Below are 14,634 nucleotides of genomic sequence, written 5' to 3'. Positions count from 1 at the left end.
ACTTGTACCATTTGAAAAGTGTTTTCTAGACCTGGTTATAAATAATTAGCAATCGAAACTACCAAAATCATTTCTCAATCTGTTTTTAAAACAGATTAGGTAATAATGGCAAACATTTATTGACCTGTTACCATGTATTAGGCACTGTTCCAAATATTTTACATATATCTAATCAATCTTCACAGTCTTTTCAGGTAGCTACTATTGTTATTATTCCCATTTTGTACATGAGGAAACCAAGGCACAGAGAGGTTAAATTGTTTGTTCAAGGTCACACAGTTACTAAGTGTGAGAGTCGGGGTCAAGAATTGAATGTGGCTCATATACAGGAAGCACTATTATGATATTCTCTAACAGGCTATAAAGCGTGGTGAATAACGCATAGGGCTGTGGATTTAGACGTCATAAGGTTTAAATTCTTATTATCCCCTTACCAACTGAATGATTTGGGACAAGTAAATTCATCACTACGAGATTTACTTTACTCATCTGCAATTTGAAAATAATAATTCCTCCCTCGGGATGGTATCATTGCATAGATTTAATGAGAAAATTCGTGCTTAGCAGAGACTCTGTTAACAGCATTACTTTTGGAAAGAGAAACTGTTCTCAGCTGTCAGGACGAAATTACTTTGGGTGAGACATTTATAAAAGGAATTACAAAAATATAAATTTCTACTGAAAGTTAGACAAATTACTTTCCTCAACTCTACTACCTGAGAATGATCTAGGTATTCCATAAGGTTCAAGGAACCATCCCAAACTGCAGCCAATAATTTTAGTTACTCTAGAACAGTACTGTTCAATAAAACTTTCTGCAATGATCGAAGTGGTCTATATCTACCCTGTTCACTGTGGCAGCCACTAGCCACATAGTGGCTCTTGAGCACTTAAAATGTAGTTAGTGGGATTGAGAAACTGACATTTTAACTATAATTTAAATTAATTTTAGTTTAGATAGACATGTGTGGAGGGTAGCTACTTAATTAGACAGCATAGCTCTAACTGATTCAATCAATTATTAACATCTGAAGAAAAAACAACCCTAGGAATATCTCTAAGCATTAGAATTTTTAATTTCCTGTCTTACATGCAGGATAGGAAATAAAATTGCTTAACTATTTACTTTAATGAGCCAGATAGATATGAAATCCAGGTATGCTCTAGTCTCACCCCTAAATTGTAGGTTAATCAGTATTTCTTCCACAATCCCCTTGCAAGTTTCAGAAACATTTATTCCTTTATTATCACTATAATGCTTTCATCTATCACACTGAGAATACAGCTAAGAATAAAAACTATATCATAGATCCATTTCATTTCAATGACTAATAGGTGATTAGAGTAGATGCTTCGTTGTTATATAAAAAAAAAAAACAGGAAGATGAACACTCATCTAGGTTGTTCACTTCACTGCTTCTTGTAGCAAAAGTCATCCTAAGAAACCATATCTATTGATTGGTTGATGTCAAAGATCTTGGTGGCCATTACACCTGAACTCAGAGTTGTATATGTAGGCAGTTTGCAACATTTTAAGAGAATTTGTAAGCAGATTCCAAAAATATTCAATTAATTCAGCAGCTTGGAAGCTGTAGCTTTTACCCAACTTTTCCAGCAGTCCAGGATGACATAGTATTCTGCTGCCCTTTCTTTTCATGTGGTACAGAACTTAGGAACCTCAATCAAATACTTATTTAAAGTTTCGACAAAAGAGTTTGATTATATTCACAAGCACTCTTGCTACCAGCACTTGCGAACAATTGAGTAGAAATCCTGTCTGGGTCAGAATATGAATTGAAATCTTTTTCTTTCTTAGCAGAACAAATTTGCTCTCTAGTACCTAGTATCTAAAAATGACTATCCCTTTAACCCTCAACATCAAATGTCATCATTTCTCACACTTAACTAGAAAAATTTAGTCAGGAATCGATTGAGACACATCACTTCATAATGTTTACATAAACCCCTGAGATTAGGAGGAACTGTTTCAGCATTACGGTCACTATCAATTCTTTTAGATCCCCCTAGTTTTGCTTCAAGATTGTTAGCTAACGATACTTTTCTTATTTATGAGCATATGCTCTTTGCCAGAGTATTACATAAATAATCTCATTTAATCCATACAACACATTAAGGAACAGAGATTGTGTTACATTTTTCAGATTAAAAAGTGAGGCTTGGAAAGTGAGTGAATTGCCCAGATCACATAATTTGTATAGAGTTACAGCCAGCATACAAATCCAGATCTTTCTGACTCCAAAATTTGAATCATTTCAACACCAAAGTATACTCTCTCGGTTAATGGTTATCAACGTAGTTCGGCCACGTAATCTGTCATCTATAAATACATTCTCATTAGTAAAATGTAATGTTAAATTTTAGGGAGTGTATGTGAAATAATTCATTCAAATAGTTTGGGTGTTCTGCAGAAACACAGATGTGGTCATTTCTGTTACTTGATATCTTGCTCAAGGAAAATTATCTCTTTATGGTTATGCTATTTTTGGTCGGAGCAAAAGACTGATATGTTTTACTTGGGTCTTAACTGCCAAGAAACTTTGGCCAAATACATTGTTCAGTTATCATAATGAACTTATCTCAGGTGCCTAGTGATATCACTTATTTACTGAAGGTATGATACTGATAAGTGTATTTATGAGGCTTATTGTGTGCCAGGGGCTATAATCATACTGGGAATGCAAAATATCGTGGTGAACATGACAAAGTTCCTCAGGCAGCCCACAGTCAAATAGGGAAGAAAGAGATTATATAACTAGCAACACAAATAACTATAATTATGACAAGAGTCGCAAGAGATAAATAAATGGTGGCATAACCTGGCCAGGCAAGAAGAACCTCTAAAAGTAAACTCTATCATTACTCAGCAGTTCTATCATGTGCTGATATTCCATTTTATATAATTTGATAACCAGTACATTAGAAAAACACAAAAATAAATAGGAGGCATAAATATCCCTTTTATTTATCAGAAAACACCTAATAATTATTCTTGCATTTATTCTTCTTTCGGTTCTTTTCTAGAACTCCAATTAAAAAAAAATTCTTCTGGAAAGTATATAAAGCAGTTTTACTACAATAAAAATGTAAATTGAGTTGGAATACTGTCACTCCTTTGGCATCTGCATTAATTTGGAGAAGACAAAGACTAATAGAGTCTTAGCCTTCTGTTTAGAAGAATGACAAGCAAAGATCACACCTCCGTGAAATAATTCTTACTTCAGAAAGTTACACCTGAAAGATGATTAAAACACCAGCATCTCCTGCCTTCAAAGGTTTTAGCTCATCATCATCATTAAGAACTGAGATAAAAAAATATATATCATGGGTTAAGAATTCTAGAAATTAATTAAAGACTTTCTTTTCTACTTAGAGCTTACCCGAATGGAGGTAAACGTAAATGAATTTTCACATGGCTCAGCCAATGATCAGTACAGGTGTTGGCACATTAACACTAGTAAAAAACCTGGACCTAAAGGAGACTCCCATTCTTTTCACAACATCACTTCTCTGCCCTTACCTTGGTGTGTTCTATAGAATACAAAAGCTGAGTGTGCTAATTTATCTTTGCTGGTTTTCCTCGCCCTGTGTATTTCCCATGGTCAGAAGTGGAGAGGAGAAGACGCTTTAAATACAGAACCACTCAGAGATGTGGCCTTCACGGACTATCTTGTCAGAAGGGCCAAGGCTCCCACCAAGTAACTTGGAACCCCGGCATGTCTGCTTCTCACTGCCAGACCCACTTGCCTGAAATATCAGCAGATATGCCTTTGATTTATGAGGGAACCTCTTTGCAAATTAAAGCATCTCTGAAAAGTTCCTTTCTAGCGCCTAAAATCGGCCATGCTGAAGTAATAGGAATTTAATGAGTAGGGCTTGGAGAACAGAGGATTTTAGAGCATGGATCATCCTAGAGTGTCATTAATCTGGCCAGGGCAAAAGCCAGAGCAGAGAGCACCGGACAATATCAGTGCCCTGGTAATAAGGAGAGAGATGGTCTAAAAAGGCAAGAAGGGATACAGAAAGAAGATGTGTGACAACTCAAAACAGAACATATTTCTTTAAATGAGTTACTTTATGTAAAGCATTTAGAATGGTGCCCAGCCCAAAATAATAAGAAAATAATGTGTTTACCAATCTTTGGTACAAGGGTTAGTCAGTTCCCACAACAGTGAAAGTTCCCTTTTTTTCCTCTGTCCTTCCTCCCTTCTTATCACATGGCCTGATGTCCTCGGGGCTCAGATAAATGACTTGCACAATTTATTGTGCGGTTTAGTTCCATGTTAGGTGAAAAGGTTTTATTGAGCCAGCCCTGGAACCCAAACAATATTCATTCTATTGTTTTTATGGAAAAGCCGTTCAGACCACAGTAGATTCTCAACAAATCTTTGTTTAGGCAGAAAACTATTCAGTACTGATGAAGTTCTGAACATGCTACCCCAAAATACAGTGCCTTGGCACACTGAATATTTTAAGCTGAAGGAATGTGAGAAGTGGCAGGTACAGGAAGGACTTTTTTGACCTTCCCCTCAAGTGAGCCATGAGACCCTCGCATGAGACTCTTGCTTCCTATGCCCAGGGGAAAGAAGTATCCCTATCTCTGAGAAGGACAGGCCTAGACAGCAATTGGAATAAAAAGACCTTGCCAAGTTTTCCCCAGTTTACTGCCCTTAGTTCATACCCTTTTGCTCTATCACATTTTCCCATGACTTTGTACTCTTCATCAAACCTCCTATAAAAATACTCAGATTTAATTGTTTCTCTGTGTGTTCATTTCTTCATGAAGGCTCCTGTGCCACATAAACTTATATTAAATACATTTGTATGCTTTCCTCTCATTAATCTATCTTTCGTTAGTCTAATTTATAGGTCTCTGGCCAGAATACCTAGAAATTTAAAGGGAAAAAGATATTTTTTTGTCTCACCTACAGTTTTCCAAACAACCAACATATATGCTTGGGACTGGATTGTATTTTTAGATTGAGAGTTCCCTATTTATACATTGGAGGCATATTTTCCTTAGGGTCTTATTCTCCTTGCTTCCTGGTTCTCTTTTCACTTGCAAAGTATGTTTTTATTTAAACTTAACAAGTTTAGACATAAGGAAAAAAGAGAAATGATGCTATGCAAAACACAAGAAACTATGTAAACTTGGCTGTCCTGAAGGGTAGATTCCCCTGGGATATAATTTAACAACTCTTTAATAATGGCACATGCACATAGAATAGGAATTAGGAAACTGCGTTCCAAATGAAACAGGCTATATCCAGTGACCAAAATGTCATCACCCAAAAAGGTTTTCAGTCAGAGAATTAACATTTAAAAACTGATGTTCCAAAGAAAATTTGTTGCAGCTACTAAGGATTTTTCCTTTCAGATTCTGAATGGAACTAGAGAGAGATGACTGCCTACAAAATAAAAGCCCTAGTCACCATTAACCCATTTACATTGCTGACTATAACTACTAGTTGGTTCATGACACAATTGATTCAACTGTAGCAATTGCCTTCAACACAAAAGAGAGCATAATTGAATAGATCAATCATGCCTCAGGCCAGTTTGCTAGCCACAGGACTCTATAAATAAATAAATGTCACTGTGGAGAGCTTTAGAAAAAAAATGTTATCTACTCAAAAGGATACATTAGCCCCTTGCATTTTCCCAAAGTCATTGCTGAATGACTAGGGCAATTCGTATGCCTCAGAACTGCACGGTTTGTATTTTGATCCCTCTGCAGTATTTGGGTTTAGAATTTTTTCTTAGAAGGGAGTGTTGGGAAGAAAATTGTTTTGGAGTTTCCCAAATGTGCATGCTTATCATCTATACACAAGAGTATAAGTATTTTATTCCTGTAGGTTAGGTGGGGAAGACCTTTTACTCAGTTAAGCTTGGAGACCTATAGCCTTTAAATTTATTTAATAAGCAGCCTTCAGTTCTTGGAGAGAAGAATTAGGGCAGGGTGGAAAATAAGGATTGACTAAGACCTCAGAGGCCACTAGGGACAGAAAGAAAACCTTTCGAAAATCACAACGAAGTGGGAATAGTCTCAGGATGAACTGAAGGACAATCATTTTGCCCATGGAGTTTTTATATTTTGTTTACGACCAATAACACTGGGTTTCCATTTATGGTAGAATATAGGTTCCTTTTTAGATAAATATTTTAAATTTAAAAAGTGAATTGATTTAAAGTGAAGTGCTTATTAATATGGTATCAGATATAACCAAGTTTCTGAAGCTGACACTGAATTGAATGCTTGACATTTCGGAGCTGTTAGCTTAGAGGAGAGAGCTGGTTTTAGAGCCACTTCCCTACTGCCCTGGGAACCTTCAGCGATTTACTCACTTTTTCTGACCCTCATGATCCTCAACTATATAAAACACTTGGATGCAAAACATGAACCTCTAAGAGTAATTGTGAGGAATAAATAGTAGGTGCTGAATTAATGATTAGTTCTTTTCCTTCTCTTGGTGAAGTGTGCCAAAAGCAGCAAAATTATCTCTTGTCTTGGAATTCCGCAGCCTAACCTCTAGACAATAAAGTATAGACAGGGATTGTTCAAATAACTAGGTAATTTTTTATGCAAACTAACAGAGGCTATCCTCGTAGCCCAATATATTAGATTTGCGAACAGAGAAGGCAGAAAAACAGCACCGTCTTGTCATTAAGCAGCATATTCTGGGGACTGTACATCACATTATTTTGCATCCTCAGCGATGAGCACAGGGCAGCAGATGCTCAAAACTTGTTTGAAGATGTAATAAAGTGATCTCACTTTTTAAATTTCTGTTTATTAATGCTACACAGTGCATCTTAGAGTGGATGCTTATTATTAAAAGATTTTCCCAATTGTGGATTTAAGGTGACCACATGGAAGGATGAAACAATGACTGGACTGTGACCACCTTTTCCTCTCAGCATGGTGTCATTTTAGCAACTTAAAATTCCAATACTAAGTAATTTCCTCCTTAACATTCCTCTAGAGGGATTCAGTTCCCTGAACAATTAGTCATCTCTGAAGATAATTCCCTTTTCCTCCCTTTAACAAAACTACAGTGACTGAAAGACATGCTCATGTTGAAAAGTCTAGATAAATTTCTTTATAAAATATTTAGATATGGGGTCCATAATAACTTCTATTTTTAATTTATGAATCTATGTGTTTATTCATTAATTTACCATGTGACTGTTTCCTTATAAGTGGTAAAAATTTAGAAAAATATTTTTACAAATGTAAATAATTTTAAACCATGTAGTAATTACTGTGTAATCTGTGGGAAACTAGACAGGCTAACAAATTTTCAACAAAAGGACCAAATGTAGCTTGCGAACTGCCTCTGTAAGACTTTCATTCTTATCCATAAGTACTTATGACCCATAAGTAACAGGAAAGCAGATTAAAAACACACACACACACACACACACACACACACACACAAACAATTGACCCTTAAACAATGTGGGGTGGGGTGTGTGTGTGTGTGTGTGTGTGTGTGTGTGTGTGTGTTAGGGATGCCAACCCTTCCCACCACACAGTCAAAAATCACTTTTGACTCCCCCAAAACTTAACTACTAATAGCCTGCTGCTGACTGGAAGCCTTACAAATAATGTAAACAGTTGTGTAGCATGTATTTTTTATGTTACATGTATTATACACTGTAGTCTTTTAAAAGGGTGCTAAAAAATATTTTTAAGAAAATTATAAAAGAAAATACATTTACATTATTCTATGTATTTATTGAAAAAAACCCTGCGTATAAGTGGACCCACACAGTTCAATCCCATGCTGTTCGAGGGTCAAATGTAACAAAAATAAGAAGGAGGGCTAAAAATTTTAAGTACTTTCTTTGTGCCAGAAACTGGGATTTGCAAGCCTTTTGACTCAGCACCCTTGCTATGAACTGGACAAAATCATATGCTCTCTGCAATCCCCTCAGCTCTAATTCCAGGCAGTATTCACTTTGCCAGTGTCACACTTGGCATGTCTGGGTGTGGTTCCTCCCATTGGATGCTTCTCTCCCTCTGCAGGTGTTAGTGAATCCGTAGATGGATTAGGTCCCCCCTCTCCTTTTTTGCCTCGTACCTTTGGAATCCTCGGCATCACCGTACAAGATGGTGTGGACTTCCATGGTTTCCTCATGTTAGGGTAACTAATGAAAATTACATACCAGGAGAAGACGCTGACAGCTGTTGGCTCGAAATGGTTCTTTAGAGCACCAAAGGGAAGAGGATACGATCATTCTCAATATTCACTATGATCCTCTTGGATTTCCACCACTGTTCCTAAATTGTTTCTTTGGTCTTGAAATTTCGTCTTTCTCCCAAAACCTTCTCTGTGTGAATTTCCCCTGGCCTTAAAAAACAAAAACAAAAACAAAAACACACCCTGAACCTGGGTATCGACATTGCATGTCCCCCTTCCCAAAAGGATCTCCCCACTCTCCCTGTAGCCATAAATTCTCCTGAGTCTGACTCACTCATTCTGGGATAATACACTGGGAAATAGTTTGTTACTTGTATAATTAGTGTGGTCTACTGTTGTCCTCCTCACACAGAGCCATCTCTCCGAGTCTTATGATGCTGTCTACAACATGCCTGAACTAACTCCCCAAATAACATTGAGTCCTTCATGGTGTGAGTATGCTTGTTGGATCAAAGACAAATTTTTCCTTAAAGGATAAAAACAGTACAATTGGGCTGAAGTAAGGACAGAAATAGATTAGGCTGCAATAAAAGCTTTGTATGATTGTGTAAGTGGTGAGGACTCTGACAACCTCGGGCCCATGTACCAGATCTATAAAGGGCGGTCATTGCCCATCCTAGCTGAATATTGCCATAGAGAGGCAAAGCAACGCATTTGAAAGTCAAATTTCTTTATGTTGGTTCACTTTTTTTTCATTAAAGACACTTTATGGAGCAAATAAAAGCTACTTTCAGGTTGACTATGACCAATATTTTGCCAGTCTACCATTCCTAAATGAATGCCATACAAACCTGTATGAAGGAGAAAATATTTTTCTAATTATTTCCTAATTTACAAGGTACCATTCCCTCCAGAATCTATAAGTTTTGTAAGTCATATTTTCATGCAAAGCAATGTTCTTTCCTTTACCCTCCCCCTTCCTCTTCACATCTACCGAGAATGAGAAAGAGCTATTTCTTAACAATACAAAATGAACCTTTGAGATCTGATGACAGTCTCTGCCAGCAGCCTCTGTTATTCTCGTTTCCAGTTGAGAGTCAGGGAAGGAGTTATTTTTCTGTTTCCTCTGTGTGAATTATAAAAGAAAATACATTTACATTATTCTGTGTAATGTTAAGAGGCAGATTTCAGTCCTGGGCCCCTTCCCATGCACAGGCCCCTTTCAAGGCACTGGAAAGGGACTTACTGTTATATATCCACATCATCAAGTGGATTTTGTAAAATTTGAAAAAGATATTTTAACTGTAGCTAGCTAAAACCATTATCTCTTCTCATTTCAACTTCTCCTCTGTCACACTTTCCTTCATGTCTGATTGGTTTGTTACAGTGGTCACAGACATTCTGTGGACTTGGGTAAGGAAAGTGGATTTGGTGATTTATGGCATTTGGGATATGCTTTTATGGGTCTCACCACTTATACACAAAGGTAAGCCATTATTAGCCATTCTGGTGTAGGACTGTCTCCCAGAAATACTCTATCTGCCCATTGTGCAGACTTAGCAGCAGCGCAACAAAGGTACAAAGATAGAGGTCTCTCACGATAAATATGTGTCCCTAAAGTGTCCAGACCGGGAAGGATGTGAGTAGATCAGGAGAAGCTTTCTAGAGGTAAGATTAAATTATTTTCCTACTTTTTCTGTAGTAAGTGATATAACACTTACTATATGAAGAACCTATCAATAGGTACATAGCAAAAAATGTAGGGAAAAAAATTGTAGAGGCATGTCAGAAGATTAATAGAAGCAATATTTTTATGGGTTTGTGATATTTGTGGTATTTGTTAAATTTTTTTAATTGTAATTTGTTATGATTTCTTGTTCTAAATAAATATTTGCTTTCATATTTAATTTTATATTTGTGATTTTGTATTTTTTTCTTAAAGAAGATTCTCCTAACAAACTATATAAACTCCAGGCCTCATAAATCTGGATCAACTTCTATTGAGATGAGGGTTTTTTTTTTTTTTAAACGGAGTTGTGATTACACGTTGCAAAAAGGTAGGCCATTGAAATAACCCAAACACATAGGAAAACCACCGATGAAACAAAGTCATAATGGAGGTCAAAATGAACTATTTTTGTCATACCAGTTCCACTCTTTAGGGATTCACCATATGTGAGACAACACTTGGATGCTCATTCACCTCCAAGCACTGTTTCCTATGCAAATGCTCAATGATGTACATTTAATTTCTATACTTACCATAAATAATTAACTTTCCAATTTTTATTCTCTGAATAAAATTTTGGATTTAAATTGTATAAATTCTGCAGTCTTTCATTTGAATTATGTTTGTTTCTTTCTTGTCTTAACACATAAATGTCATTTTCTTTAGATTGCATTTTGGAGTAACTAAGGATCATATTGATTTAACATTCACTCATCCATTAAAGAGATATTATGCCAGACATTGTGCTAGGCAGTTGTGTGAGGAGGTAGCAGTGAGAAGAACAGGAATATAAAGATGAATAAGACATTGCCATTGCTTTCGAGAAGCTACTGGGGAAGGCTCATGGTCTAGCTGTACAAAGGGAAAGAAAGGTGGAAAATGATCGATGGGGGGTGGGCGATCAAGAAGATTTCTTATAGACATTAAAATTTGAACTACGTCTTGAAGGATGAAAAAAATAGCTAATCAGGGAAAAGGATTCAAAGCACAAAGAACAGTAGAGTCATGGCAAAGAGGCATGATTAAACATGATATGCTGGGATAACAGGAGCAGCTGAATAAGATATGCATGGGGCATATCAGGACTAAGAAGAGAGTGGGCTGGGGCCAGATCAAGAACTTTTCTGAGAGGTTTTTAAGCAGTGTGTCACAATTATATTTGTGTCTGAGAACGTACACTGTAGCTAACTTTATTTAGCTCCATGAATACAGGGTAACTTAATGTGCAAATATACTTTCAGTTTAATGCAGGGGTCCCCGACCCCCAGGGCCTGCGGACTGGTCCTGGTCAGTGGCCTATTAGGAGCAGGGCCACACAGTATGAGGTGAGCAGAGGGTGAGACGGGGAAGCTTCATCTGTATTTGCTGCCACTCCGCAGCACTAGCATCACTACATCACCGCCTCAGCTCCACCTCAGATGATCAGTCATTAGATTCTCATAGGAGCACCGGTCCCGAGTGCAAAACAGTTGGGGATCTCTGGTTTAGTGGATCTATGACAAAACTTTGCATTTTTTGATTCAGTTTCTTGGACTAAGAGTTGCCAAGACATGATATCCTTTAGATGGAGTTTAAAGTTATGTCAGAAGGATCTGAAGCATAAATGTCTAATTCTTATGAGCAGTGATGTCAGTGACAAGTAGTTTGGCCAAAAATTTCAAATTTTCAGAACTCAGCAGATTGTAGTATTATTTCATGTTTGTACCCTTTGACCTGTTGTTCACCCACTTAATCCCTCTATCTCAAGTAGAATTGTCTGGTTCCTATGAAGTACTTAAAATCAGTATCACACAACTATTATGCTACTACACAACAATTTCTTAGGTTTCTACATTCACAACATTAATTTGAATTTAAGATGTAATAAATTATATTTCATATATTCTACCCAGTGGATCCTCAAACAACATTTTGTACTTAACATATAATGTAATTTTGCCAAAAATTACTTCTGTAGGCTTATACCTTTTTGAAAATAAATTAGTACAAGATTATGTTTAATTTTGAGTTGGTTTTCCTTTAGCAAGAAATTAATTATTTGAGTATTTTTAAATGTGTTTCTATTATCATGCTTTTTTACCTAGGTTAAGAATAAAATGGAGAAATTAACTAAAATCTACATAAGTGGTAATAATTAATATATCAGGCTTTATATGCATTTCTTTGTCTAAAACAAATGACTTTCTTAACTTTTAAATCTCTACAGCAAATTCAAAAAGGAAAGTCTTCTTTATGAGTTAATATACATCATGAGATAATGATGATAAACGGACACACCATTCTTATACAGCCACAGTAGACTGAAAATAAAGATAATATAATAATTAAAATTTTTTAAACTTAACTTCTTGCCTACGGCAAGTCTAACCTGATTCCTTCTTTGCTATGTCTAAGATTCATGCTAATCATTACAAACCAGAGGCAGAGAAACTTGTAATCACTATGTACCATCCAGGAACTTGCCAAGGGAATTTTCTCTTCTTGGTCGATTTTTAAATCAAATTTATCCTCTAAATCAAATTTGCAAATTGAAAAGTGAGTGAAGAGGGTGTATGTGTATACCCTTATTTGAAAAAGATCTTCCAGATAATTCTAACCTCCCAAAATACACTATTGAATCAGAAACCATAGTTTTCAGGAAGTGAAAATACACATTTACAAAAGTATCACACTTCAGGAATATTGTTTCTGGTTCGTAACATTCACAGGGAGAAAGATCATTTCATTTGTCATTCCTTCAGATTCTGAGGCAAGGACTTTGCCATCGAGAGCAAAGAAAACTACACTGTTCTTCCTGAATGTCTATCAAGACAAAAACTGTTAAACGCAGATGTTTACATCTCTAAGTCCACAACAATATGATTTGTTAAAGGGGTTATTCTATTTGATGATAATCCTCCAAATGAGGTCTGCTGAGGAATGCTCTGACTTGGAGGTAGGGTGCAACCACCAATCTTGGTACCATAGAGCACACGGCTGCCATTAATCATTAAAATAATCATTTGAAGTGATTCATGGTAGGCATGCATTTTAAAGGCACTGACAAGTTACAAACAAAAATATTGAATTTCTTTGATCTGGTAAAGTTCATTTATGAATTCTTAATGATGACATCTGAAAATGTTTTTCCTCTCAAGAGCCCAGAGAACTAAGCAGTGAAATTCCGTTTTTTTTCTAAGAATGCTTGAGAGAAGATATTAAAGTGTGTCCATTTCCCCCATATAGAAGTAAAGGCACTTATACATATCTCTTCATCAATATTTGAGCCACCAAAATTGCTATATGAAGGTTCAGTGATGATCAGAACATTTTTAAGAGAAACTTTACAAAATACGAATTCCCAGGCAGCACCCGTCATCCAATCCCATGTTCCGACATGGTGGAGATGAAGATATCTGATCTGCACGTGTGTAGTAAAGATAGGGTTGAGCTTATTCTTTGGTCTTTGTGGGTTTATCATGTTTGGATTGGCTCAAATTCTCAATATTCTTTGGGATACTAAGCTTAAATCTCTTGAAACTTCTGATATGTTATAATATTGAACTCGGTATAGCTATTCTCCAAGTTATATGCCCCAGAGAGCAATTTTCAAAGATGTTAGGTCCGAGTAACAGCATTAGAGAAAAAAGGAGGTTGTTTAGCGGACTCTCATTAACAACCATTTATTAATTTCTTACTATATATTCTAGATTGCAACAGAAACTATGGAAAAATGGAGACTGGTATTTACCTTTAAACGATTGCAAATATAAAATAAGAAGACAGTGGGAAAAAAAGATCATTTCAAGCTGCTTCTTGATTTCTGTATTACTAACGGCAGAAACCCACTAGCAGGTCTATTTTGTTAAAAAAAATATCTTCATGGATTATTTTGGTGGAGCTCCGGGTTAATCTAAATGGGAAAGACTGATATGGGAGGTCTAAACTTCACTGCTTATTCAGATATTGCGAGTGTTTTGTTTTCTCAGGACTACCTAATAGACAGGAGGCTTGTGAGTCCTGGGACTTGAAGAAGAGATAAAGAAAGGGCCCGGAGTACTGGTATATATCAGCATAAGGCAAGATAATCAGTGAGAACTTTCCAGAAATAAGGAAGCCTAAAGAAATTTAAAAATTATGCTGTAATGTCCTGCTCTAAAACAGGCCTGTATGAGTGTGTGCAGTGCCTGATTTTGTAGGCAGGGTGTGTGTGGCAGCACTGAGAAGACAGTAGCCACAGATGGGAGCAGGAGAGGGAGGGCTGGGGGTTGAGCTAATTCGACAACATTAATATCGGTATTCACCTACAGCCATGCCACCCTGAACAAGCCCAATCCCATCTGATCTCAAAAGCTAAGCAGGGTTGGGACTGGTTAGTGCTTGGATGGGAGACCACCTAAGAAGACCTGATGCTGTAGGCATTAAAAAAGTAATAATTAATATTCACAGGGAACAAGAATCCTTTTAGACATTTCTGCTTATGTTTTAAAATGAATGACCCACATTTTAAAAATGTTATTAAACTGATATCTAAACTATGCATGTTTCTAATGTGAAAATATCCAAGAGGAGAGGTAATTGAAGGCATAGACTTTGAACTAAAACAGATCTGGCTTCGAATTCTGGTTCTTGGCCTCAGTGTCCTTATCGATAATATGGGGATATTTGTCATAAGGATGGAATGAAGGATTCTAAGCTCGGCACTGAGCACATCTGGTACGTGGTAGATGCTCAATAATGGAAGTCAATACTATTACCTTAAAT

At 36.5% G+C, this 14,634-nt stretch overlaps 1 long non-coding RNA gene and 1 pseudogene across 4 annotated transcripts in view; one reads left to right on the top strand and one right to left on the bottom strand.

Moving 5' to 3' along the window:
* The window catches only part of LOC107507166, a 71,411-nt gene that overhangs the window by 14,361 nt on the left and 42,416 nt on the right, over positions 1-14,634 (bottom strand). For 2 of the 4 annotated variants that reach the window (XR_001596108.2, XR_001596109.2), the window contains exon 3: positions 8,103-8,372. This is a non-coding gene — a long non-coding RNA (uncharacterized LOC107507166). Of the gene's footprint in view, positions 1-8,102; positions 8,373-9,198; positions 9,287-14,634 lie in introns of those variants that run through there. The other 2 variants (XR_004956006.1, XR_001596110.2) reach the window with 2 other exon arrangements.
* LOC118614783 lies at positions 14,173-14,291 on the top strand (annotated as a pseudogene).

The sequence above is a fragment of the Rousettus aegyptiacus genome, unplaced genomic scaffold (genome assembly GCF_014176215.1).
Source record: "Rousettus aegyptiacus isolate mRouAeg1 unplaced genomic scaffold, mRouAeg1.p scaffold_m13_p_2, whole genome shotgun sequence".
NCBI lineage: Eukaryota > Metazoa > Chordata > Mammalia > Chiroptera > Pteropodidae > Rousettus > Rousettus aegyptiacus.
Note: the sequence above shows the minus strand (reverse complement) of the source record. Positions and strands in the feature narration are given on the sequence as shown.